This window comes from Engystomops pustulosus, chromosome 3 (assembly GCF_040894005.1).
Source record: "Engystomops pustulosus chromosome 3, aEngPut4.maternal, whole genome shotgun sequence".
Classification (NCBI taxonomy): domain Eukaryota; kingdom Metazoa; phylum Chordata; class Amphibia; order Anura; family Leptodactylidae; genus Engystomops; species Engystomops pustulosus.
In genome coordinates, this window is record NC_092413.1 from 84,880,253 (window position 1) to 84,908,086 (window position 27,834).

Below are 27,834 nucleotides of genomic sequence, written 5' to 3' on the forward strand. Positions count from 1 at the left end.
AGTCTTTTGCACACTTTCGGGTGTTATGCCATCTGGAAATATAACCTCCTATATGGACAACACACATGCTTTTATTTGGATACTATTTATTCAATATTGAGCTGATACTGGGAGAGCAGATATTTGAAGACTAATATTTAAAATTTTAAAATGTTATGTTAAATTGTACTCCAGTACCATTCTAAATCTCCAGTTTGCACAATTTTGATTCCTCTTTCACTAAGGCTCAGTTGTAGGAAATAGGAGGTTGCAGTATTGTGAATTCAGGTTACAGATTTACTGTGCCGTTAAATAATCATAATCCTTTAATACTCAAGTGTTCACCCCTCTAGTACCATCAGCTTGTGGTTACCCATTGAGACATGTTTTGGTTGAGACATGTCCATAATAACGTAATGTTGGAGAAGGTTATCATTGCTTTGTGGATTATAAATCTTTAACATCTCTCAGCACTTATTGAAGTATGACAAAGCTGGTGATGCTGGAGTGGATGAAAAGGTACATATATTTACCCCTTACCGATATGTGACATAGTATTACGCCACATGCCAACTGGGGGTATGGAGAGGGCTCACGGGCTGAGCCCTCTCCATACAAGGTGGGCGTTTTCTGCATATTAGGGGGCCATCTTGGATCCGATCTTGGACCTGTTAAAGAGGTTTTCCTGGGATTGCTTTTATTAAAATAAAGAATGCATAATACAGACAACTAAAACTTTGCAGTATGCACCTGTATTAGTATACTTTACCTACAGGTAGATTAAAATAGAGCTGATGGGACACTTTTAGGTTTCTTCTACTGATGCTAGTGATCATTTGACATACATTGTGCACGTTTCACCAGCAGTGGCTTCATGTGAAGTGCTATTCATCACTTCATATACAAAGCTCTATCCAATATGTAAGAGACTTTTATAAGCCTTTCACAGATATTGCTATTAAATGCGCAAGAGTTGTACTTCACAAATTTGTCATGTACAGTGTAATGCAATGAAATATTTAGTGTTTAATCTACAAATATGTAAGGCAGTGTACATACAGTATTCCTCCCACATATGAATATATAGGTTGTAACCGTTCCACTTGTCTAAGGGATGTTTTGGCACTTGGAGTATATTCATACAGAGACTGACAAAGGACAAGTTTTAACACCCACTTTATTTGTACTCTTCTGTGAGCAGTAGTAAAGGAAGGACACAATGTGACATTCAAATCAAACAATGCTACTGCCTTACAATTTCATGAAGAATGAGAGTAAGTTTACAGATATGTTAGGAGAAGATGCAAGTCCTCCTCAACTGTACAAACACCTTAACATTCAGTTTTCAAGCCTCAACAAGATATTGAATTGTTGAATGATTCCAGCACCTTAACTTTACAATGAACTGCTACTGTGATTCCATATCAGATAATAATCCTCCGTCTATGTTGACACTTATATCCTTGCTATTATTGAGAAATAAGAGAGTGAAAACCCTTATGTGATGCCTGCTCACTTTAAAGAGCTCTTTTTGTGTCATAGTAGAATACCATCATGATTAATAATGTTCCTCTTCCGCAATGATCACTGCTAGACATGCATGCTGGTATTCTTTGGTGCGCCCAAAGCAAATCTCAAGTGTGGCTATGTCTGTGAACATTGTGATGTGCAGCGAGATGACTGGAAGAAACTGGTGAGCCTCTCTGTGTGCCAGACTGACTAATTGTGACTGTTGTAATACAGACAAAGGGAGAAGACAAGATGAGGACTAAAATCCCAAGCATATTGTCTATCAGCTATGACGGTATTTGCCGCTTTACAGGTTGAACATACAGAGATCATTTGCTTGGGTGTCCTCTGTGATTAATTTCTTGTTCTATGATTAATTGTATAATAGTGATATATGTATTTAGTTCATGACATATGTCTATTTATAAAACATCTTAGCAATTTATCTTATCTTTAGATGGTAGATTGGGCAGACTTTATATCAAAGAAATCTTTACCCAAATTTCTGTAAAATGATGATATTACTGGGACATACTGACACGACTGTTTATCTAGTATTACAAGGGGAAAATGTCACCTTCAATGTCTGTGAATGAAAGATTCTTGATGCAGGGATCATTTACCTGTCATAATTCTCAACTAATTATATTTAATGGAATCAATTTGCATTAATTGTATTTATTCTTGTGTAACATATGCTTACTGTACTATATAAAGAACTCTGGATTACACCAAATAGCTTCTTTCAATTTGAAGAAACAAAGTCCTTCACTTGAAAACTACTTGACAGGACAATGGATTATATTTGTAATATTTTTGTACAGACTAAAGATTCTTTGGATTTTATGATGAAACTTTTAATTACCACATATAAAACTAGCTGCCATATACCAAACTATTAGTGATAGATATCAACCAGCAAGGTAGCGGAAGCATGGGGCAATCTTTCATGCCTCTCAAATGTCCGCCACCAGCATTGCCTGTAAACAACATGAGAGATTCAGCTAGTGATTGTGCAAAAAATCCATTCCCTACCTTATTTTCCACCCCTCCCCTTAGTTGTTACCTTCATTCCTGCTGTGATTATATGTCATGATGAAGAATGTGCAGTGACATGTGTGGTCAGAAGGAAAAAGATATGTGGCATGATCTAGAGCCCTCTACACGGCCTATGGTTGACACTGGTGATCTCTGTCATAAGGTGAGTTAATAGGTACTGTAGCAAAACTATGAATTATCTAACAGAAAATATATGTAAAGATCCATATATGAAATACACGGGGGGAATGATGAAACTAAGAAAAAACTGACTTTGTTGCCAATTGCAACCATGCACAATTTTTTTTAAAAGAGCGCTATAAAGAATAAAAGGTGTGCTGCGATTGGTTACTATGAGTAATAATATCAATGTTCATTTCAGAGCGAAATATTTATCTCATCATGGAAGACTTTTGTATCGCCTTTATGGATATAAGGGGAATTTATTGCCACCAAAGTACCATTTAATGGCGATTACTTTTGTGCAAATATTTTGCTCATGGTCATTTATGTGCCAGATAAGTGACTTGGAGGCAAGTGGACATGTCAAGGGTGGCACTTAGCAGAAGTGTTTGGCCCTTTCATTGTCAGATTTAATATAACTTACTTCAGATATTGCCATAAATTATATCTCAAATTGATCCCAGCATCTCCATAGAGAGGTGTTTTTGAGTTTTTCACATTTCCATTTTTTGCTTCCCTTGTTCCAATAGTATTAACTTTTTATTTTTATTTATTTTTATTTTTTGTGATGTACAGGGAAACTGGAAAACAATCCAAATAGAATTGACAGAAAAACACAGTTGCGCCATTTTCTAGCTAGCTTTTCGGCTTACACTGTGTGGCGCAGATGGCATCTCCACTTCTTTATTCTTTATGTAAGTACTATCATGGAGTTATCATTGTTTTGTTATGCCTGACTAGCTGTAGAAAGCATTAAAAAAACTCAACAAAAAATTATTTTATTTTCTTATGTATACAGAGATAGAAAAAAGGCTGATTGGAGTCTACTGTTTAACAAAATGTTATATATCTTTTTTTTTTTTTAATTGTATTCTTTTTCTGTACTACATTTTTTTAGGCCACATAAGGTGGGAGGATCTAAAGTGGCAGTCTTCATAAATCTCGCCCATTATGTTCTTGGGCCTGTATGTGTTGTGCCATTCAAGTTGAACAATAGACAAAAGCATCTAGTGTGCATAGGACTGTATGCATTACTAGAATTTACATTAAACTTAGATTTCTTTTTTCAGGCTGCATTTTCAAAACTTTCGTTTTTCTGACAAATGAAAAAGTTGTTGACATTTTTTCTTTTTGATTTGTCCTTATTGATTTTTTTTGACTACCTACAAAGGCTTTTTTTCGTTCATCCTTGAAATCTCGCCTTTGTTTGTTATTTGATGAAAGGAAAATGGCACATAGATGCAGAATGTAGGGTTCAGGAGAGAACGATCTGTACTTTCGTAGGCGAGGGAAAAGGAAATAAGTCCATCTTTTATTTGTGAGCAATAGATTGCTGTTTTAATTTCACTCAGCTACCAGTAGAGAATCTAATTTCAGCTTGCAGTTTACAAGTATTGCTGGGCCTTACAGATCCATGTTACTTTGTTTGTATTCGCATGGCAAGATATTATAATCTTTGTTTATATAGCGCTATCATATTCCATAACCCTTTACACATTTTTTGTTGTTGTTTCTTTAGTACTATTACTTTGTTTTTAATTGAAAATTAAAAAAAAAAAATTAAAATTAAATTTAAAAAAATTCCCTATTTGGGATAAAAACTGGATTTTGTATTTAAAAACTGATCTATTTCTAGGACATATCTGCAAATTCCCAATACCCCTGTTGAACTGTTGTTTAAAGCTGACCTGTCACCAGGATTGTGAATCTGACATGATTCAGAATGCTGATAAAGGCATTTTTAAAATCAGCATAGCATACGCTATTGGAACCTGTCACCAGCTGAAAATGACATTCCTGGTGACAAGTTCTCTTTAAATCATTGTGGTGCTCTAGTGATCAATGCATCTGCTTTACAGGAGAAGGACTTCAGTTCTTTTTTTTAGCACTTGTCAAGGGTGCAACTACCCAGGGAGGGGAAAATATGAACTTATGCCCACCTCAATAGTAGTCCATGTGGCCAGTACAGAACACTAGTATTATTGCATTTAGTTTAAAACTCACCAGTGTTGACATCTTTCAAGAAAATATACCATTAAAATAGAGCATGATGAACCAGGGACACTTGCTCATAGATCCGAACATCCGAATATTTGTTATCCATGGCCTCCTTTCTATCTACTTTTAGGCAACCCTAGCCCCTCTGTGATCTGGCTTTACAGACGGTTACACTGTCTCACCCTCCCTTCTACACGGTCAGCACAGTGTTGAGTCATGTGAACATCAAACAGTAGAATAATGAATACATTATATAATACTAGATGTACTTTAGGATCAGTGTCATTTACATAGTAACAACTAGTAATTACCAAAGTAAATTAACATTATATGTAGATAGCATCTAGATGAAAATGCTAAATAGTTGTCAAAGGTGATCATTTTGTTGAAGTTCTCATTTTACAAATGCATCTCCAAGCAGCCTAAATAACTTTAACTCTTACTACAAATATGTCTGAAAAAAGCCAAAAGTCTCTCCAAGGTTTTTTTTTGTAAATTTCCTCCGATTCTCTTTGTTACGATCCACATATTCATTAAATATAATGCTGTGCCCCTTTTATTATCATGTTATCAACTGACCTGGATTAGGAAATGATATGACTCTTGCTAATACACTGGTTGAGTTCATGTCTTTGACCTGTTAAAGTTACAAAACTGCACCTAAAAGCACTTCAAAACTGATTTAAGGAAATGTATTAACTAGTTTTCTCTCATTAACTGGAACATTTTCCACATTTTTATTGATTTTTTTAATGATCAATTAATAGTAGTCGGGGCAAAGTAACTGGAGAACAAGAAATGGCCTCTATCCCAAATAAACCAACCTACATTAATTAAAAATTGTTATACGCAAATCTAGAGTAAAATGTAATGTTATTGAAATCAAATAAAAGGTGGTACAGAGAGAGAAAGGGAAAGAACACACTCACCACCCATAGTCCCTTATGCCAATTCATAGTATTGCACAAAAGCCAATAATTACCCAGAAAAAAAGGTTATAACCAAGATTATGGACACCAGGAACAGGGTGAAATCCATCATGTGTTTTGCTCTAAGGCTATCTCCTGTGGTATATGCTGATATTAGTACACGTGTGTTTTTATATACTGATGGACCAATCGTAGGAGATATATACACTCACCGGCCACTTTATTAGGTACACCATGCTAGTAACGGGTTGGACACCCGTTTGCCTTCAGAACTGCCTCAATTCTTTGTGGCATAGATTCAACAAGGTGCTGGAAGCATTCCTCAGAGATTTTGGTCCATATTGACATGATGGCATCACACAATTGCCGCAGATTTGTTGGCCACACATCCATGATGCGAATCTCCCGTTCCACCACATCCCAGAGATGCTCTATTGGATTGAGATCTGGTGACTGTGGAGGCCATTTGAGTACAGTGAACTCATTGTCATGTTCAAGAAACCAGTCTGAGATGATTCCAGCTTTATGACATGGCGCATTATCCTGCTGAAAGTAGCCATCAGATGTTGGGTACATTATGGTCATAAAGGGATGGACATGGTCAGCAACAATACTCAGGTAGGCTGTGGTGTTGCAACAATGCTCAATTGGTACCAAGGGGCCCAAAGAGTGCCAAGAAAATATTCCCCACACCATGACAACACCACCACCAGCCTGAACCGTTTATACAAGGCAGGATGGATCCATGCTTTCATGTTGTTGATGCCAAATTCTGACCCTACCATCCGAATGTCGCAGCAGAAATCGAGACTCATCAGACCGGGCAACGTTTTTCCAATCTTCTACTGTCCAATTTCGATGAGCTTGTGCAAATTGTAGCCTCAGTTTCCTGTTCTTAGCTGAAAGGAGTGGCACCCGGTGTGGTCTTCTGCTGCTGTAGCCCATCTGCCTCAAAGTTCGACGTACTGTGCATTCAGAGATGCTCTTCGGCCTACCTTGGTTGTAACGGGTGGCGATTAGAGTCACTGTTGCCTTTCTATCAGTCAAACCAGTCTGCCCATTCTCCTCTGACCTCTGGCATCAACAAGGCATTTCCGCCCACAGAACTGCCGCTCACTGGATGTTTTTTCTTTTTCGGACCATTCTCTGTAAACCCTAGAGATGGTTGTGCGTGAAAATCCCAGTAGATCAGCAGTTTCTGAAATACTCAGACCAGCCCTTCTGGCACCAACAACCATGCCACGTTCAAAGGCACTCAAATCACTTTTCTTCCCCATACTGATGCTCGGTTTGAACTGCAGGAGATTGTCTTGACCATGTCTACTTGCCTAAATGCACTGAGTTGCCGCCATGTGATTGGCTGATTAGAAATTAAGTGTTAACGAGCAGTTGGACAGGTGTACCTAATAAAGTGGCCGGTGAGTGTACACCTGAGAGTGCACTATTAACCTCATATGAGTACATTATGGGACTAGAATCATCCTGTGTTAGGGGCAGTACTATCCGCTTTTGTGCTACGACTTTATAGTGCACATGCGCATGCGAGTTCCCACCTGGCAGTCACATAACAACTGACCAGAAGCCCCAGCGAAAGGCCATGAGAGCCTTTGCATAAGCGCCAGCTTGTGTCATGGTTACGTCGGTCACATGACAGCTGGTCAGAGTCTCCATCGTGTAACCATTGACTAATCATGTTAATGTCTTTGAATAAAAAATACAGAAAAGTAAGTTGGTACAAATGGCAAATGGTTGCAGACACAATTTTTGGTGGTACAGCAGGATGAGGGGATGATCCACAGACCAAAACTGGACATGAGATGAATGACACTTTAAAGAATATGCTCCACCGCAGAAATCAAAACCAAAAATGTCAAACTGCAAGTGGCTTGACATGAATCCAATGGGCAGGAGTGGCACCTCCATATCCTACTCATCAGGGGGAACGAGATCGGTAACATTGAATAGTGGCAAAGAAAGCTGCTTTTCCAGATCACAGAAAGGGAAATTTTAACCACATTGACATCCTGATTCAAAGAGACATACTGGGAATATGGAGAGAAGAGAAAAGAATACTTCTTCTCTGAAGATAATTAACCTGTCTATTACCCAGCTGTCTAAAGCACAAATTGAAGTATTGTAATTGGGAATGAATTTTGTTCTGACAGATATTATTGCTTTACAGTAATAAAGGATCTTCACTTATCTGCTCATAAGTTCACTTTGAAGAAAATTTACCATAGAGATTGACAGTTTTTATAGCACATCATGAACAGGAAGCAATACAGGTGGTCCCCAAATAAAGGACACCCGACTTACAGATGATCCCTAGTTACAGATGACCTCTCTGTCCACTGTGACCTCTGGTGAAACTCTCTGGAAGCTTTACTAAAGTCCCAGGCTTCAATGGTCAGCTGTAAGGTGTCTGTAATGAAGCTTTATTGCTAATCTTTGAAATTGTCTCCGTGAAAAAAATGTTTTGCCTTTTGTTCCCCCGGGACTACCTGGCGGGAAGAGATGGGCACGGGTGAGCCCACAACAAAATATTTTATAAGGTAAGAGTATTATCACTAAAAAACAACTATATGGCTTACTGCCTATATGCCTGAATATATATATATATATATATATATACACTAGCTGTAGCTCCTCGCATTGCCCAGGATAGTAAATAACTTATCTTAGCTGTAATAAAATAGAATGAGGCCTCCTTTGCCTCCTTTGCCCCCATGGTTAAATGTTGGAGCCTCTAGCCAACTGTCATGTGACCACTGGCTGGAGACTCTGACATAACCATAAAACGACTTGGCTTGTCCACAAAGGGCACCCTGCTCTTTTACTGGAGGTTCCGGTTGTCTATCAGGTGGTCACTGGGTGGGAACTGTAGTGCGGCCATAACATACTCATATGAGATAGAGATTACAATCTCAGGTGTGTATGTCTCCTGCCATTGGTCTATCTGCATTTTAAAACATCTCTGAGCCACTATCAGCCTATCCCCCTGACAGAAGCCTAAAAGCGAAACACGTGGTGGGTGTTTGTACCCCTTTCCTCCCCGTTCTCCATACTCTGCCGTTTTAAACTGGTATTGTTCATGCCTCACTGTTCTATCTGTATATGGCTATGCATATGGCTGTTGTATGCTATGTAATATTATGTGGGTTATTTTGGGGCCAGTATTTGCTTTTATGCAATATCATGAATTAGGATAAGGGACTATGGGATGTTGAACGATCTTTCCCTTTATCTGTTTGTACCCCCTTTTTTTTTACAAATAATTTCCATACATTTAAGTTTTAACATTAGATTTGTGTTTTGCGATTTCTAATCAATGTATATTGGTTTAGGAGAGCCATCTTAAACTGCACTTTACAATAGCCTTTACAAAAGATTTAGGAGTTTCTGTCTAGGTTACTCATTTTCTTCTGTAGGAGAGTATTCTAGATGCTTTATCGTATCCAGGGTCACCTCCAGTTTTCAGTGAGCTCCTGGGTGACAGAGCATCAGTGGGCTATACGGTGGCTTAGTGGTTAACATTACAGCCTTCTAGTGCTGGGGACCTGGGTTCAAGTCAACATATGCAAAGAGTTTGTATGTTCTCTCCGTGTTTGCGTGGGGGTCCTCTGGTTTCCTCCCACATTCACTGATTACATTGTGAGAATTATTGGGGACAGGGACCGAATTGGCAATGCTGCGTAATCTGTATGTACTATATAAATAAAGAATTTTTATTATTATTAGGCCCAGCCTCACATGGCGGCATAAAAAAGTTGGAAACTTAAAGGGAACCTACCACCACGATTCTACCTATAAAGGTAGGTGGATGAATGGGACGTGAGGATAGCCCTTTTTTGGGTTATCTTTAAGAAAACTTTAATCGACGGATATGTAAATATTTTTAAGCGGCTACTGGGCGTGGAGTAGCCGGACATGAGGCTACAAGTCGCAGCTACTACACGCCCCAGTAGCCACTTAAAAAAATGTACATATCCGCCGATTAAAGTTTTCTTAAAGATAGCTGAGACGTGAGGATTAGCCCAAAAAAGGTCTATCCTCACGTCCCATTCATCCACCTACCACCTGATCTACCTTTATAGGTAGAATCGTGGTGGTAGGTTCGCTTTAAACAGTCTTCTGTCCCATAAAATATTCTCTAGGTTTTTTTTATACCAATCAGCCCTCCCATGATTATTTTATATAAAGCCCCCTCACCCCCTATGGAATCATTGATTGCAGCCCCCCTCACCCACATGGACTCCTCATGTACAGCCCTACGTGGGCCCCCCCTGCAGCTCTTGCCAGGCACGCCCAGTGCTAGTGCCAGCCCTAGCTATATCCTATGTGCAAAGTTTACTATAAGTAGGAGGGCAGAGTGAGCTCTAACCATCACCTATTGTTACGTGTGAGTCTGTCTTCTCTGCCTCCAGCTTGATAATAACAGTAACATTTTATTTAAATGACTGCAGAAAAATGATTTCTACAGAACAGTAAGGCTTTATTGTTAGACTCATTAGGGAATGCTAAGAGTTTTGACTGTAAGATTTTTGTAGCTTACTTGTTTACTTTGGATTTAACCTGCATCTTTTGCTTCTGTTTGATACGTTGTTCAGAACTCTAATGTAGCCATTAAACATTAGCCATTAGGTTACTTAAAGGACACCTGTCATCAGGTCTGTGTCACTTGTCCTGTCACCTCTACCTGTTGGAGCTGCTCACATGGATCCCATCCCAGCCTTTATCTAGTTATTTCATACATTAATCATTATAAAATCATCTATTTTTTATCATGTAAATGAGGCTGGTCACATGGTCAGAGGCAGTGATGTCACCCCTGTTACCCCTCCCCTCTCCTCCCCCTGCTCATGTCTGTGTGTAATGTATAGTAAAGCATGGCTAGTGTGTGTGCTGCATCTGCTGACATGCTGCATCCTCCTAATACACAGAGACACAGACAGTGGCGTAACTAGGAGAGACAGGGCCCCCTAGCAGGCTACTGCTAGGGGGCCCCCCTTCCCACTTATAAAATATATATATATATATATTAGTATACTCACATATGCAAGATACAATCACATATAAATACACATGTGCATATACACACACATACAGTGCCATATTCAACATTCACATACAGTGTATACAGACACCATATATACATCCCAGATACTACATATATACATCACAGTATATGTTATATACATATTATGCTGGACATGTGCAGTACAATATAGATATAATGGTGCACATCCTCCATTCTTTATTGTGTCAAGTCAGATGACGGGGCCCCCTGACACTGCGGGCCCCATAGCGGCTGCTATGGCTGCTACCGCTGTAGTTACGCCCCTGGACACAGACATCAGCTACACATGAATCTGACATGTTCTGCTGTAACATGGCTGCAGCCTGGAGCTGCTGTATCTCTCCTAAACACACATGCATGCACACACAGGCTGCAGGGGGTGCCAGTACCAGGAAGCACATCATTATACAGCCTCACACCATTATACAGGCTGTCAGTCAAGCACTGGGGGTGTGGCTGTGCCTCCCACTCATGAATAGAGTGGACAGCTTGAATATGCTAATGCTTCATTGGACATTTCACAGGTCATTTGCATACAGCTTTCGGACCTCATTGTTAGGTTTACAGGCATGTAGAGGGACAATGAAGGGATAGAGGCAATGCTCTCTAATGGCAGTTTATGAAAATATATTTAGTTTAGGGGGGTTATTTTGCCTGACGGGTTCTCTTTAAGAATTTGTATATGTTTCACATCCATAGTGAGCATCATTTGTAAATATTTAGTGAGAAACATGCACTTTAACACCTTGCTTCAAACCAACTTAATACTATGCTTGCGTGCATTAAGGGGTGTGTGAAGAGGGCTCACGGACTGAGCCCTCCATACAGACTTGTTTTTTTCTGCATATTGCAGCAAACACAAAGCATTAACACCTGTGATCGATGCTAGCTAAATCTTCCATATGCTGAAATACAACCTCCTTTATTAAGGGCAATTTTATTTCTCAAGAATCCCCATTTGAGAAACTACACCCCTTAAATGATTCAAAACATATTTTAGGAGCTTTATTAACCCTATGTGAGCTGTGTCCCCTATCTGCAAAAACTCTCGAGCACTGGATGTAGTGTGATGTTTACACCTGTGATGCACTTTAGCTCCCCCCACTGCCCTCTCCATCTTTCAAGCAGGTCACGGTGACACTGGAGACAAAACCATAGGGGCTCTGCTTACACCCCTGGAGCACTTTAGTTTCATTGCATATTTGTTAAGATACATATTTTCATGGAAAACTGGCCTTTTAACAGTGATATAAAGGTATGGCTGCACTATGTATGCCACAGGTTACAAGGCAGTGCTTACTGTGGTGCCATGAAATTTTGCCTTTAAAGGAAACCTACCACTTGTAGTGGCAGGTTTCCGATGGAAATACCGGGCACCAGCTCAGGGTGAGCTGGTGCCGGAGTTTATTTTAGTTAGTGTTTTAAACCGCGGTATCGAATTCACTTCCTATGTAGCCGCGCGCACGGTAAGCGCCGAGCGCGTACCTGCCTGCGCCGGCTATAACGTTTAAAAAGTGTTTTAAACCGCGATACCGCGATAAAATAAGCTCCGGCACCAGCTCACCCTGAGCTGGTGCCCGGTATTTCCATCGGAAACCTGCCACTACAAGTGGTAGGTTTCCTTTAAGACTAGGTTTGCACCAGATTCTTAGTATAGTGTTGAGAGATGCTTTTTATATTAAAAAAAAAAAAAATAAGGACAATAGGATGTAACTGTACAGGCAGCCTGTTGCATCATATATTCCCATTTGTGCTATACAATTTTTACCCAGTTTACCTCAAATTTACAGTAAAGACTACTGATATGTAAATTAATTGACAGCACATATTATTTGTCATTTTACTGCTCAACATTTGTGAATGGGGTTATATACTAAACTTAGCTCACAAATATGGAATTGGTTAACATATTTGCATGGGGCAATAATGATGAAAGACCATTTACTTGACTAGTGAAGAAGAGATATTACAGTCCTATTGAAATCAGTGGGACTGTAATAAGATAGCAGTCCTTTGTTGTGGTTATCTAGGGGGTGGGTTACAGCTCATAGACACGATAGATAACATCTTCTGACATGTCTCACTTACTTGTCAGAATATGTTTTGAGCTTTATATTCTATTTCAACAAGCTTAGAAACATAGTTGGTAAATCTGGAATAAAGGAGCTTTACTGTAAAAATATTTTTTACATGTTTTATTTATAATAAGAACTTTTGCGGCAGCAGTACATTGGGCTGCAGTATAAAAATAACCCATTTACATAATTACTTATTATTTGCAGTATCCCTCTGATGCATTCGTATGGTTACTTGTGGTTTTCCATCATATTGTTCATTCTCTGGGCTGCCCATTCATCTACTCCTATCTAAAACATGAGTAACTGGAAATGACTTATCTTATTTGAATGAATTACAACTTAGAATGAATGCATGCATTTACTATTGTTAGTAAGTTGTAGCTGATTTAAAACATATACTTGTGCTTTCTAAATACATTGTGAACACTGACATTGCACTGGGTGTTTAGTATTCTATCTAATATATACAGATCAGTGTATTTGTGTGTGTGTGTGTTTGTATGTCTGCTAAAGGAATCTGCACCTTTGCATTTACAATCACCAAATTTTGCACTGCCGCCCTCTGTTACTCAGGGAACCTCATAGACTAGATATAGAGTTAAAATTTTCACCCCACGTATTGGTGCAGAAAAGGCACAAAATGCATCAAAAGTGGCACCACATACAACAACAGGGGGCTGGAGTGACTATGCAACTTTTTTAAGCTTGCTTCATGAATTTGGCTTTACACAGCATTGCACTAGCAGTAGTTCTACGTTTACGCCAGAATAGTGAAGTGGCGGGAATAGTCCTGTGCGACTCTTGAGGAATGAAAAGTCCTCTATGCTACTTTTATACTTCAAAAAAGCCCAGCAAAACTAATGATGAATCTCCCCCAATAAGTATAAGACAGCGCATGTGTGAGGTAATATGGATAGGGAAACAGAGATATTGATAATACAGAGAAGTGTCTGAGGTAAATCTCTTCCAGTTGCACATGGAAACCAATCAGAGATCAGTTGAAATTTTATAAACAGCTATGGGAAAATAAAACTTGAGCACTAAATGGTTGCCACGGGCAACTAGATCAGTTCTACTCTCAGCCACTTCTGATAAATCTCCCCACAGAAAAAGTGACAGTCAGAGACAAATACAGAGACAGTCACAGTTAGAGACAGTCTGAGACAGATAGACATAGAAAAACAGATTCAGATACTGAGATAGACAAAGGCAGTCAGAGACAGAGAGAGACAAAGACAGTCAGAGTAAAAAAACTGGAGTCAGGGACAGTTAGCGACAGGCAGAGACAGTCAGGGACAGACAAAGACAGAGATTGTCTCTTACTGTCTTTGTTTCTGACTATCAGAGTAGGAGACAGGCAGATATAGTCAGAGAAAGACAGATATAGTTAGGGACAGACAGTCAGAGACATACAGAGATAGTCAGAGACAGACTTAGACAGCCAGAGATAGAAAGAAAGAAAGTCAGATGCAGACAGAAGCACTCAGAGACAGAAACGGTCTGAGAAAGACAGAGACAGCAAAGACAGACAGAAACGGTCAGAGACAGAAACGGTTACAGAGACAGTCGGAGACACAGAGACAGTCAGAGAGAGAGATACATTTAAAATATTTTTTGTTAACCCATTCTATTATGTTAAAGCAAAGAACAGTTATTTACTATCCTGGGCAGCGCCGGGAGCTACAGCTAGTTTATATATATATATGTTTGTTCCAAAATGCTTCTGTAACCAGGCAAGAAGCACATTGGCCTTACAAAACATGAATCTTAACAATGTGACTTTTCTTATTTTTTTTGTCTTTCATTCTCCATCCGCACCATGCTTGCCCCAGGTTAACCAACTATGTTAAAGATTATAGTGGGGACCAGAACCCAACAATCAAATGGTAAATTTGTAGAAATTAAAGAGGTATTCCCATTGCAGGCATTCACAGTGTGTGCCATGCTCATATAGTTAAATCTGGCTGTTCTACACTGTTTTTGTCATTTGCTTAGTGGGGAATAGGATTCAAAGAACAGGTGTAGCACAATGAAATGCTGGTTCTGTAACTCCCAAAGAAATGGAAACTTAATGGCTTGAGCTGCAACACTGTTTTGTTAGTCCAGTGAACCTCTATGGGAGCTAAGGAAATAGCAACAGCTGTGTTTGTCTGTTTCCACAACCACAAAATTGTTATTCCTCAAATCGTATCTCAGTGTGTGAACAGGGCTGTTCTCGTCTCAGCCTCAAATGCCTGAGATGGGAATACCGTGTGAAATTTGAAAGATATAACGATTCCTCAGGTTCTTAATCCCTTACCGACATGTGACGTACACACTTCGGGTTTGGGTGCATGGAGAGGGCTCATGGGCTGTGCCCTCTCCATAGCCAGTAAGTCTTTGCTGTATATTGCACCAAAGGATTACCGTTAACACCGGCGATCAGTTCTAGCACTGAATTTGGGTGTTAACCCGCCGATTGACGCTGACAAAGCGTGGGTGTTTCTTAAATTTTATTACCTAAAAACAATAATAGTAAAAATGGTCTAAAGAGATCAGACATATTTATACAACCTAACTAGCTTCTAATGCATTATGCATTTAATTCACCTTTTTCGAATTAATAATAATAATAGCAGTATTGCAAATAATGATAATAGTGATGAACGGACCGGAACCGAAAAGTTTGACTTCATACTGAACTTTGTAGGTCTGGGTTGCCCGGACCTGATCCCAAACTTCACTGCCATTAACACCCGCGGTGTGTTCATATACGTTGACACTGGAAGCCAGTGGCATGTAATTGGAATATTGGGAAATATTGTCACTCCTCGATGATCTCATAGGGAGTGACGATCCTCCCCAAAATGGCAGCGCACAGATCTGCCACAATGTGTGGTGTGTGTGGCCAGAGTTATTTTTAGTGGCGCTTGCCTAAATCTTCTAATATTAACGCTCTTTGTAAAAAAAAAACTAATACATTTAGCTCTATGTCAGTGTCTGTTTTTATTGTCTATATTTAACAATGTATGTTTCTTTCTGAAGGATGTATATTACAAAAATAGTAGCAGAAAAGAAGATACTGTATGCTTATAACCTACTGATTCATATGGAGGCCAAGTTGATTTAGATTTTGCTATGTTGCCAATGAATGCAGCTGCAGTCATGGCACCAATACAATTGAAAAATTGTACAAAAGGTCACGAGGCCCTGCCTGTACAACCAATGCATCTGTTCTCTTTTTTGCCATCACAGCTGGGTACAACAGTGAATTTAACTGCATTAAATATCAAGCATGATCTTCTTATTCACAGTAAGTCAGCTGTCTTAATCATTAAATACAAATAGCAATGCAATATATTTCTTATCTCTTCATCAAGCAATTGCTCAAAGATGAGGTTTGAAAGTACCTAACACATGCACTTACTATATGTAACTCCTTTAACTGGTTCAGGACCAGGGCAATTCACACCTTCATAAATACTTTATGCCACAAATTTTTTAATATGTTATTCCTGTTTAAGGGTAACTTGGTGTCACATAGGGTGAGATTTGTGACTAAAGGTGTGAACATATTTTGGGGTATATCTTTTAATGCATTTTTTAATTTATGCATTTTTTTCTTTTCTTTTTTACTTTTAATTTATATCTTTCTGATCTGATATTAAACCTTTGGAGACTTTATTTTTTCAATTAGATTTTTTTTTACCATAGTGGTCCATATTTACTAAGCAATCTGAGCCAGTATGTGCGTTCCGGTGCGGTCTTCTCATGAATAGCTTATCTTGTTTGCACATTGCAGTGCTCTCTGCCTTCTGCCCCTATCCCTTGCATTACAAGACCAGCTCAGACACAGGCAGTTCCCGCCAACAAGCAACAGTGTGCAGAGACTAGCTGCAGACAGACAAGGTCTTTATCCGGTAGGAAGGCTAATAACAGGCTGAATCTGTGTGTGTTATAGGTGAGTTAGCAGAGCTGACAGTGTCATTGTGTTTAATATCCATTTAATGGATCTCATCATCTCTCTTTTTCTGTGTCAGATACTAGTAGAATGTTCAGAAGCTAAATAAAAGTGTAGATAAACCCTACATCTTGATAATGTAGGCACATTTTGAGCACACAGCATTTTATAGCACAGAGAGACCATGAAGTGTCTGCTTATAGAGTCTCTGCCCACACTCTAAAATTTTACAATGACCATCACTATGACCATCACTGAGAGAACTTTCTTCCATAGGAAAACCCCTTTAAGGCCATGTTCACAAGATTTGACTGAAACGCACCTCAAGCACTTCCAGTATAACTTCTTTTTTAGTGACGAGGTATTTAAATCTAAACACTTGTGCTTGGTAAGCAGCGACATGTTTTAGCATGTTGAAGAAACCATATCAATATGGTAAAATGTATCCCAGAATTACAACTGCTTATACCTACGTTCTGTCTAGCAGATGATGCATGTAATGTTATATTTTCAAATCCAGGTGTCTACCATTAGGGTACAAAGAGGCCCGGGTCAATCACCCCTTAAGGAAGATAAATCAGATGTAACTTAGTGCATTTTACTTTTTGTGTGCTACATCTAACTAAAGATGTCTTAAGTTAGCTCAGGTTTATGTTTTTACAGCTCCGAAGTAATGATTCAACCTATTGGTCAGGTAAAATACAAAGATTTTATGCTTTCACTATAGATTTTTAGTGCTTACTTCTTGTAATAATTGAAGGCAGAAGAAAGTTGCTTTTACTGTACCCAGAGTCTTAATTTAATAAAAGTAGAAATTCATTCAATATCACTTCTGATAAAATTTTTCCAGGGTCGTCTTGAATAGAACTGACACATGACAGACCAAGACATGACTTTGCATCAGGCATTTTCATTGATGCTCCACATTTGACTTGGTGCTATTTCGGAACAATAAATTCATATTGATTTATTGTACAGATTTTCAACACACTCATTTTTTCAAGACAATGAGCACATGTTCACCTGGTGGCATGAGAAAACAATATATGTTCTAGCTTATTGTACACTTGTCATATCATAGAAATAGATGAATTATTTTATGGATTTTTTGAGAGAAAATTCTACAATGGGTAGAAAAAAGTTGTTTTTATGTAGCGTTTTTCCTACAATTTTGTCTATGGGTTTGATGTTGTGGCTCATTTGAATGGAGCTGAGACACTATACTGTACTCTCACCATTAACAAGACTGAAAAGTGGGGGGAAATAATTAAAATTGCAATTTTTAATGCTAATTTTAAAATCCCCCCTGCCGTCGGTCCTGCGTCAGTAATCACTAAGAGGCTCTGGCCTTTTAGTAAATGCGGGCCCAAACTCCCCCAGTTTGGAACTGTAGACCAGATCTGAATTGACAGTATGGTGTACCGTCTCAGCAGGTTTTTCAGCATAGACCAAAGTAAATGTGCCCATCTGCCCGCCCCACTCCCCTCCTTCTCTGCACACTGACACGCCCAAAGTGGTGTGCGGGTTGGAGAAGCCATAAAACTGTCCGGGAGAGGGAGATTAACGTGCTGTCTCTGCCAGAAGAAAGGCATGGCGCGGAAGGCATAAATCTCTCATAGTGTGTTTAGTTGGAAATAATTAACAAATTGTACAAATGCTGTAACAATAAAGGTTAGTTGTAGAGTAGAAATGCATGAAACATTAACATTTCTGCATGCAGGCCTACACACAGTTGAGAATGTCTACTTTCCAAAATCTTGCTGGGGTTTTCTTATCTCATGCATTTATGTCATATCCTGTCTTAAAGATTTATAATACATGATGGACCCCCAATCTCGAGCCAGGTATTGAAAAATAATATTTGGCTGATCCTTGGACCCTTGAAATGAAACCCACCCCCAAGTTAGCATAAATCAACCTTTCCTCATGTAAACTGTCATAAGCTTATAAGGAAAATATCAGTATGAGAAACAAATCAAGTTAATTATTTCTTGAGTGAATTATTCAGATATGTAATCCTTTAATAACTCATTTATGCATATAATGGGTGTTGACATCCATCTGCAGTTCTAATGCATAAAAAAAGTCAGGGAGGCAGCTAGTGAACAGGTTATTTTTAGTAGCATGTTCTGTGAATAAACTTTCTTATAATCAGAACTATGATTCACTTTTTATGAGATGACTTGGTACTACATTCTACATGCCTTTCTAGAGAGATAATACTGATATATTTCATTGATATCTTGTGTCTTGGACTACTGTGTCCCAGTGACATATGGATAATAGGTGTAAAATGTCACTGGCAGCAGTAATGAATGGAATCCAGCTGACTATCTGTCCAAAAACGGATGTGTTAGACATTTTTGTCAATGTTGCTTGCAAAAAAAAGAATGGTAGAAGCGACCATTTACAGCCATTTGACTAACATATACAACATTCAAGGTATCATAAATGCAGTATTTTTTGTGTATGCACTTTGCATCTCCTGACTATTCAAGTAGGAGGGAACATGTCAGGGAGACTCTACTCATTCAGTCAAAAGTCACTATGGAAGATATAGAAAGGGGGACATTATAAGTCTAAGCATTATAAGGAAGGGCTAAAGAAAAGGGGCATTATATGTGGGGATGTCACAGGAGGAATGGGGAAATACATAGAGTGGGCTCCCGTAACAGGGGGTGTTACTATACACTGTGAGTACATTAAGGGGTGGGGTTAGGTATATGAGGCGTCGTTAATTAGAAAAAACTCAGGGAGAAAAAAATTTGATTGTAGTTGGACCCTGGTTAAAAAATAATTCAGGGACTATGCTAAAGAATTATATATGTTTGCATACAATTTTTATTAGATATAACAGCCCTATGCTAGTATAGCAAAGGGTTGTGTCTGTCCATTTCATACAAGGTCCAATGCCTTTAACCCTCATTTTGAGGGCTCCTTGAGGTATACAGATTAATGTTCATACAGGATAGATAAAATGAAGTATACATAATGTGATAGTGTATGACCAAAGTTCTTCATAAATATCCCAAAAGCATGACTGTTGCAGTTAGGGGGGTTGTTAAGTTAATTTGGAGAAGAAAGTAATTCAGATCTTACAAATTCTTATATTTCCAGACTGTGTAAATACACTCATATCATTACTCTTACACACGTGTTTAATGGAAACAATGTGACTTTTATGGAAAAATTGGTGAACCATTTGATGGCTGTATTTGGCATCTTCTTATATTCTTATGTTCGACTTGCTGTCTGGGTTCTTTTTGAAAATATGCAAAGAACGTTCTAGCACATACGCCAGCAGGGGACTGGATTGACTTTGCATCTTTTTATGCAATCTTTTTAAAAAGTTGCAAATCATGAATCTGGCTTTGCACGCTTTGCACTAGCATTAGTTCTGTGTTTACGCCAGTTAAAAAGTTGCATAAAACCTCAATGCAATGTTTTTGAGACTTTCTTATGCCAAAAGCCAAGCAAAACCAATGATAAATAACTCCATATGACTATAGGGATATGTGTCTAAATATAGAGACATGTTGGCAACGAGTAGCAGGCCTCCAGCCCTGCTCTGGCTGTGCACACATATATGCGCTTGGGGCACTACAAGGGTTTACCCTATCAATCAGAGGTCAAATGCCCTCACAAGTCAGTGTTTATTAGGCTCACGGGCTGTGAGACTTGGCTGCAAAATATAGAGCATGTGACTCCTTGCATTATATGATACAATGCATTCCATCTGCAGCCATGTAATCTTGTCTGCGCATTGTCCTTTTCTAATAATGGAATGGAAAATTCTAAATCCGAACAAGACAGAAAAGGTTGCCTAGTTGACTAACTCACTTTTCAAGTCAAGAAAAATACATCCAAAAATCGGTAAGAAATATACTAGTACCATAAGTAAAATGTAACTTTAAATAATTACTGATAAAATAAGTTCACAGTGAACCACAATAGTATGCACATCAACCATCTAGTCAGCAAAAACACATCAAAAAGGGAGCTCGTTCAGACCTCCAATAAGTCTCGTATGACACGGTCCCCATTAATACCTCACCGTGTCTTAGTGCATTCCTGTATAACATATGACAGGGTGCATCATCTCAAAACCACGGACCAACATTAAACCGGACAGTAAGGAATAATAGGGTGGATCTCAACACTCTTCGATGCGCAGTCTCCTGGCCCATGCCAATACATCTAGCCACCATACTAGTATAACTTGTATTATACGTGCCACTGCTCGTTTTTGATTCATTTTAACCCCTTGATGTGGAGCTTTTGCAGCCATACTTAGCATCAAGACTGCAGAGTCCATTACATTACTTTATTCCCCTGATGAGTGCGTCAAACGACGTATGAAACGCGTAGGGATTACATATTAGGGACTAACAGGGTATGTAAGGGACAGTACTGGGACCGTCCTTGTCAGGGTGGGAGCAATATTGTGGGGTCAGGATACTAATCGATCGTAGGGCTTAGTAGGTCCTGTACCTCCGGACCAGTCCCGCTCGACCAGGAGACTGCGCATCGAAGACTGGTGAGATCCACCCTATTATTCCTTACTGTCCGGATTAATGTTGGTCCGTGGTTTTGAGATGATGCACCCTGTCATATGCTATACAGGAATGCACTAAGGCACAGTAAGGTATTAATGGGGACCGTGTCAGACGAGACTTATTGGAGGTCTGAACGAGCTCCCTTTCTGATGTGTTTTTGCTGCCTAGATGGTTGATGTGCATACTATTGTGATTCACTGTGAATAATGGAATGGACAATAATTAAAAGCTAACCCCACTCTAGGGTTGTAGGTAAAGAGGTTGTCAGTGGATAAACTGGCGCTTAAAAAAAACAATAAGCTACTTAATCGCACCCATTCTCCTGGGTCTCTGTTTGTATACAAAGGCCATCGGTGCTGTCCCGACCACTTCCAGGCACCTACTACTGCCTGAATTCCAGTGATGGGTAACACTGCAGGAGACCAGAATCACTGGAGTATTTTTTTAAGCCCCACATCCAGCCACATATCAATTTTTAATTTGCAAAAAACAGGAATGAAATCCAGCATCCAGGCATAGAAAAAATTATTTTCTTTGTATATAAAATTCCACTTTATTAACCCCTTCCCGACATTTGACGTAATAGTACTGCATGGCGGGAGGTGACTTCCCGCAAAATGCAGTACTATTACGTCAAGCTTCTGGCGCCGGCTCCTGAACGGAGCCGGCGCCAGAAGCTGCGGGTGTCGGCTATATATTATAGCTGACACCCGCCTCTAACACCCGCGATCGGAGATTTCTCCGATCGCGGGTGTTAACCCCTAACACGCCGCGGTCGCGCTGACCGTGGCGTGTTAGAGGCATTTAAATTCAATTACATGTCAATCGGACCCCCCCGCGGCGCTTACCGGGGGGGTCCGCAGCTCCGATCGCAGCCCCGGGACTGCCGGTGCCCGGGGCTGCGCGATCTTCATCCGGAAGCCGGGTCCCTGCCTTCTGGCAGGACCCGGCTGTAAGACACTGAGCATGCGCAGCATGCTCAGTGTCTTACATTACACAGTGCAATACATCTGTATTGCACTGTGTAAGCTGTAAAAGAGCTTGAACAAGTGATCAGAAGATCACTTGTTCAAGCTAAAATGTTAGTAACTGTAAAAAAAGTAAAAAAAATAAATAAAGCTTTTTTTTAAATAAAAAGAAATAATAAAAGAAAGTGAAAGTCCCTCCAAACACCACATTTCCCTTTACACAAGTAATAAACTATAAAAACACTAAATCACAAAAAAAAACCACTTATTTGGTATCGCTGCGTCCGTAACAATCTGTACAATAAATCCTAATCATAATTGGACCCGCTCGGTGAACGTGGTAAAAAAAAAAACCCAAAAACTTGCCAAAAATTAAAACTTTTTATCAAATTGCTTTACAAAAAATGTTCTAAAAAGTGATCCGAAAAAGTTACAATCACAAAAATGATACCAAATGGCAATACTAAAACAAATGCAATTTTTTCTATTCTAGTTTTCCTTCAATAAAATTGGACAAATATAAAATAAACTATATAAATGAGGTATCACCGTAATCGTAGTGATCCGTAGAATAAAGATAATATATTATTGTTATGCTACAGTGAACACCCCCCCAAAAAAATGCTAAAAATCCAAAACAAGAATTGATGATTTTATTTTCCTCCACACGTAAAAAGTTAATAAAATTGCTTCAATAAGCTAAATACCCACTAAAATGAAGTTTTTTTACAGTGCATCTCGTCTCGCAAAAAATAAGCCCTTATTTGTCTAAATTGCTTAAAGGGGTTATCCGGGTTTAATTTTTTTTTTATGGCCGGGCTGGGGAGGGATAGTTAAACATAATAAACATGGACTTACCTCCTCCGGCGCCGCCGATGTCCCGCGCCGCGGTCACTTCGTTCCGTGCCCCTGTAAACAAACAGGGGCACGGAACCCGCGCACAGGGAGCTTCCGGTCCGCGTTGTGGACGGCTCCTCCCATCCGTCCCTATCTCTCAGCGTTGTAAGCGCTGGGAGATGGTGCGCATGGGAGCTTCCGGCCGGCCGGAAGCTCCCTGTGCGCACTGTTAGTGAAGCCGGCGCACGGAGAAGACGGGCCGCGGCGCGGGACATCGGCAGCACCGGAGGAGGTAAGTACATGTTTATTATGTTTAAATAGCCCTCCCCAGCCTGGCCATAAAAAAAAAATTATACCCGGATAACCCCTTTAAAAAATAAAGATTGAAAAGCCTATTCCCAACGTGCGTTATAGAACGGTGCGGCGGGTAGTGACTTGCCAACACGGTTCAGACACAGTGATCGGGGCAAGATGGCGGCTGTTCCTGACGGCCATCCATCCTGCCCCATGGAACAGAAGGGTTACGTCCCACCCACATGATCGCTGCTATTGGCTCATCAATTCAGACCAGCCAATAGCAGCGAATTTACTTATGACGTCAGTAATACCGATCACCATGTCTGTAGACACGGTGATCGGGGCAGGGTGGCGACTGTTCCTGACAGCCACCAATTGTGCTTTGCGGTCCAGAGGGGTTTTGTTTCCCCCCTCTGTCCATGTTTGCCGCTATTGGCTGGTCGATTTGGTCCAGCCAAAAGCAGCAGTATTCGTCACAATGGGCATCGCTAGGGTGAATAAGAGCAACACTTGGCGATAATTTCCCTACGAAAAACGAAGATTTGGTACAAAAGTGCTGGCCGTACACATTGTAGAGATGATGCTGTACAACTCTTACGAGCTGTTCCAATGTGCAGGTCCTGCCTTATCATTTCTCCGTTTTCAAGAGGAAGATATTAGGAAACTAATATTGGGACAAGAAGATCGGGGCCCCAGTACCTCTGGTTTAGATGTTCCTGTGTTTTGCCAGGACAGCATTTTCCCGGTGAATTCTGCTGCTTGTAAAGGTAGGACTCACTAAAGAGTCTGTTCCAAAAGAGGAGTTAGGATGGACACTACATACTACTAAGAGACCTGCGACACCTCCAGAGTGACAAAAGTTTAGTTGGTCCCCTGGTATATTCTACCTCCTTATACGCAACACATTCACAATTCACGCCCAACCTGTTGTGAATTAATTTTCGGTAAAATTAATAATTGTAACAACTGTTAGGTCCCATTGCTCCCTATACCCCTCCATTATTTCATAAGGGGCGCCATATAACGGGCACTGAACTCTCCAGAAATAATTGCAATTTCCATCTTGGACTGCATTGCACATCATATTTGGAAACCACCTATATGTTCAAATGCTCATTTCACCACGTGTATTACCCTACACCACATATTACACCTTGCTAAATTCCCCAAGGGGTGTACATTCAACAATTAGGGTCACTTTTTGGGTTTTCCTCTCTTTTGGTACCACTACGGCTCTCCAAATGTATCCTGACACATGTGAAGGATTTCTGTCAAATTTGGCCTCTAAAAGACAAACATCCCTCTTTTCCTCTACTGTGCGCCCATAAAGCATTTTATATGCACATGTGGGGTACTTCTACACTCGGGAGAAATAGTTTTACACCTTTTTTGGGGTTATTTAATATATTATCCCTTGTGGCTTACAAAAATTAGGGGTAAAGTGACATTTATAGGAAAATTTTCACCTTTTTAATGTTTAGGGCCTAATTGGATCATTTACCTGTATGGGCAAATACATATATAACACATTGCAAAATTCTCTAAGGGGTGTACATTCAAAAATTAGGGACACTTTTTCGGATTCTTATCCGTCTTATACCACTAGGGTTCTCCAAATGCATGTCAAACATTTGTCAAATTTGGCTTCTAAAAGGCAAACATCCCCCTTTCCTTTTACTGTGCGCCCATACAACATTTTATATACACATGTGGGGTACTTCTACACTCGAGAGAAATAGGTTTACACATTTTGAGGGGTTATTATATTTTTTTATCCCTTGTGGCTTACAAAAATTAGGGGTAAAATGACCTTTATAGGAAAATTTTTACCTTTTTCCTATTTAAGTCCTAATGAAATTAAACACCTTTACGGACAAATACACATATTACACCTTGCTAAATTCTCTAAGGGGTGTGTCTTCCAAAATGGTGACACTTGTTTGGGTTCCCCTCTGTCTTGGTACCACTACAGCTCTCTAAATGCATCCTGACACATGTAAAGGATGTCTGTCAAATTTGGCTTCTAAAAGGCCAACGCCCCTCTTTCCCTTCTGAGCCTCACTGCGTACCCATACAACATTTTATTTGCATGTGTGGGGCAATTTTATACTCGGGAGAAATGCTAGTACACATTTTTGGGGGTTGTTTCATCTTTAATGCCTTATGGGATACAAAAATTAGCCGTAAAAGTGACTTTTTTGGGAAAATGTTCATCTTTTTCCTTTTAGGGACCTAATTGAAACAAACACCTGTAGGGGAAAATACACATATTACACCTTGCTAAATTCTCCAAAGGGTGCACTTTCCAAAATGGTGACACTTGTTGGGGTTCCCCTCTGTTTTGGTACCACTAGGGCTTTCCAAATGCCTCCTGACACATGTAAAGGATGATTGTCAAATCTGGCTTCTAAAAGGCCAAAGCCCCTCTTTCCCTTCTGAGCTTCACTGTGTACCCATACAACACTTTATATGCAAAAGTGGTGCAGTTCTGTGCTTAGGAGAAATAGTTTTACACATTTATGGGGGTTGTTTCATCTTTTATCCCTTGTGGCTTACAAAAATTTGGGGTAAAAGTGACTTTTTTGAGAAAATTTTCACCTTTTTTCCCTTTTGGGGCCTAATTGAATCAAACACCTGTTGGGGGAAATACACAAATTACACCTTGCTAAACTCTCCAAGGGGTGTACTTTCCAAAATGGTGTCTCATGTTGGGGCTTTCCTCTGTTTTGGTACCATTATGGCTCTCCAAATGCATCCTGTCACATGAAAACTTTTTCAGCCATATTTGCCCTCCAAAAACGAAACAACGCTCTTTCCATTCCAAGTGCCCCCCTGTGCCCGTACAGCAGGGTACAGTGACAAAATGGGTATTGGCATGCTCAGGAGGAATTGCCCTAAACATTGTAAAATGCATTTTCCTTTTTAACCCATTGTGAAGGTGCAAATTTTAGTGTTCAATGAATCTATAGTAAGATAAAATTACATTTCTGTAATTTCACTTTCATTTATCTTTCACCCTCATGAAACGTTCATAGGGTTAACAAAATTCCCAAAGGTTGTTTTGAATATTTTGAGGGGTGTAGTTTCTAAAATGGTGTCATTTGTGGGGGTTTCTTGTCATGTGGGCCTTATAAAGTCACTTCTAACTAAATTGACCCTCCAAAAGTAGGTTTTGATGATTTTCGTGAAAATCTGAAAAATTGCACCTAAAGTTATAAGCCTCCTAACATCCTAAAAAAAGGAAAAGATTTTTGAAAAATGATGCCAAGTTAAAGCAGACATATGGAAAATGTTAGTTATCAAGTTATTTTAGTGATATGACCAACTTTCCAAAAAGTAGAAAATTTTGAATTTGGAAAACATTGTTTTTTTCAAAATTTTTGCCAAATTTCCATTTATTTCATAAATAAATACTAAACATATTGATTAAATTTCTCAACCAACATGAAGTACAATGTGTCACGAAAAAACAATCTCAAAATCAACTGGATATGTTAAAGTTTTCCAAAGTTATAACCACTTAAATAGACACATGTCAGATTTTAAAAAATGGGCCGTGTCAGGAAGGTGAAAAGTGGCTTCACCGTTAAGGGGTTAAAGCATATTTAAAAATGATAGGACATCTCTATTGTTTTTAAATATGCTTTAATAAAGTGGAATTTTATATACAAAGAAAATAATTTTTTCTATCCCTGGATGTTGGATTTCATTCCTGTTTTTTGCAAGTTATTCCTGGTCCCAGCACAGCACGTCCGAGCACCGGCTGAGAAATCAAGGCAGTCATCTAAGAGTGGTCAGATAAAAATTCAAATTTTTATCTATATATCAATTTTTAATATCCACAGAAAACCCCTTTAATCATAAGCTTACCCTATCCTAAAGTATACACAAGCACACACAAAAGCACACGCATGGAATATAATATTTACTGCAACAGGCATCCAGGATTGGTGACAAGTTCTCTTGCAAGTCCTTTTACTAAAAACTCTGTTTTTACCAATGTTTCTTGTGGTAAAGAAGAGTTTCAGCTTTGAGTATTAATTCCAGCCTCAAGAACTCATTCATATATTCAGTTACTGCTGATGGGATGCAGAAATTCTCCAGGCACAGTATCAGAGAATGATGGCAGGACCATGGTAGATATACTGTAAGTATGGAGTTATTATTATGATTGGAATATTCAGTGTAAAGCGAGGTGATACCTATACATAATTGCTGACACCATGAATTGAGCTCACCAGCAATTAGATGTCTTATGTATTTATCGAATTTCATAGATTTTATTTGTTAAACCATTAAATACATTCAGTTAAAAGAGACACAGACTGACCACCCTGTCCCTTTTATTTTTGTTCAGTGCAGTAAAGACTAGCAGGTCTATAATTAGGAACATGTTTTTATAGTATTTCTCAGACATACCATGTGCAGGATGTCAGCTGAAATAT

General features: G+C 39.3%; 1 long non-coding RNA gene across 1 annotated transcript in view; it reads left to right on the top strand.

Annotated features, from left to right (window-relative positions):
• The first annotated feature begins 3,286 nt into the window (after positions 1-3,286).
• LOC140120494 (uncharacterized) overlaps positions 3,287-27,834 on the top strand; it is a 37,429-nt gene continuing 12,881 nt past the window's right edge. The window contains exon 1 of the long non-coding RNA XR_011853824.1: positions 3,287-3,404. This is a non-coding gene — a long non-coding RNA (uncharacterized lncRNA). The remainder of the gene's footprint in view (positions 3,405-27,834) is intronic.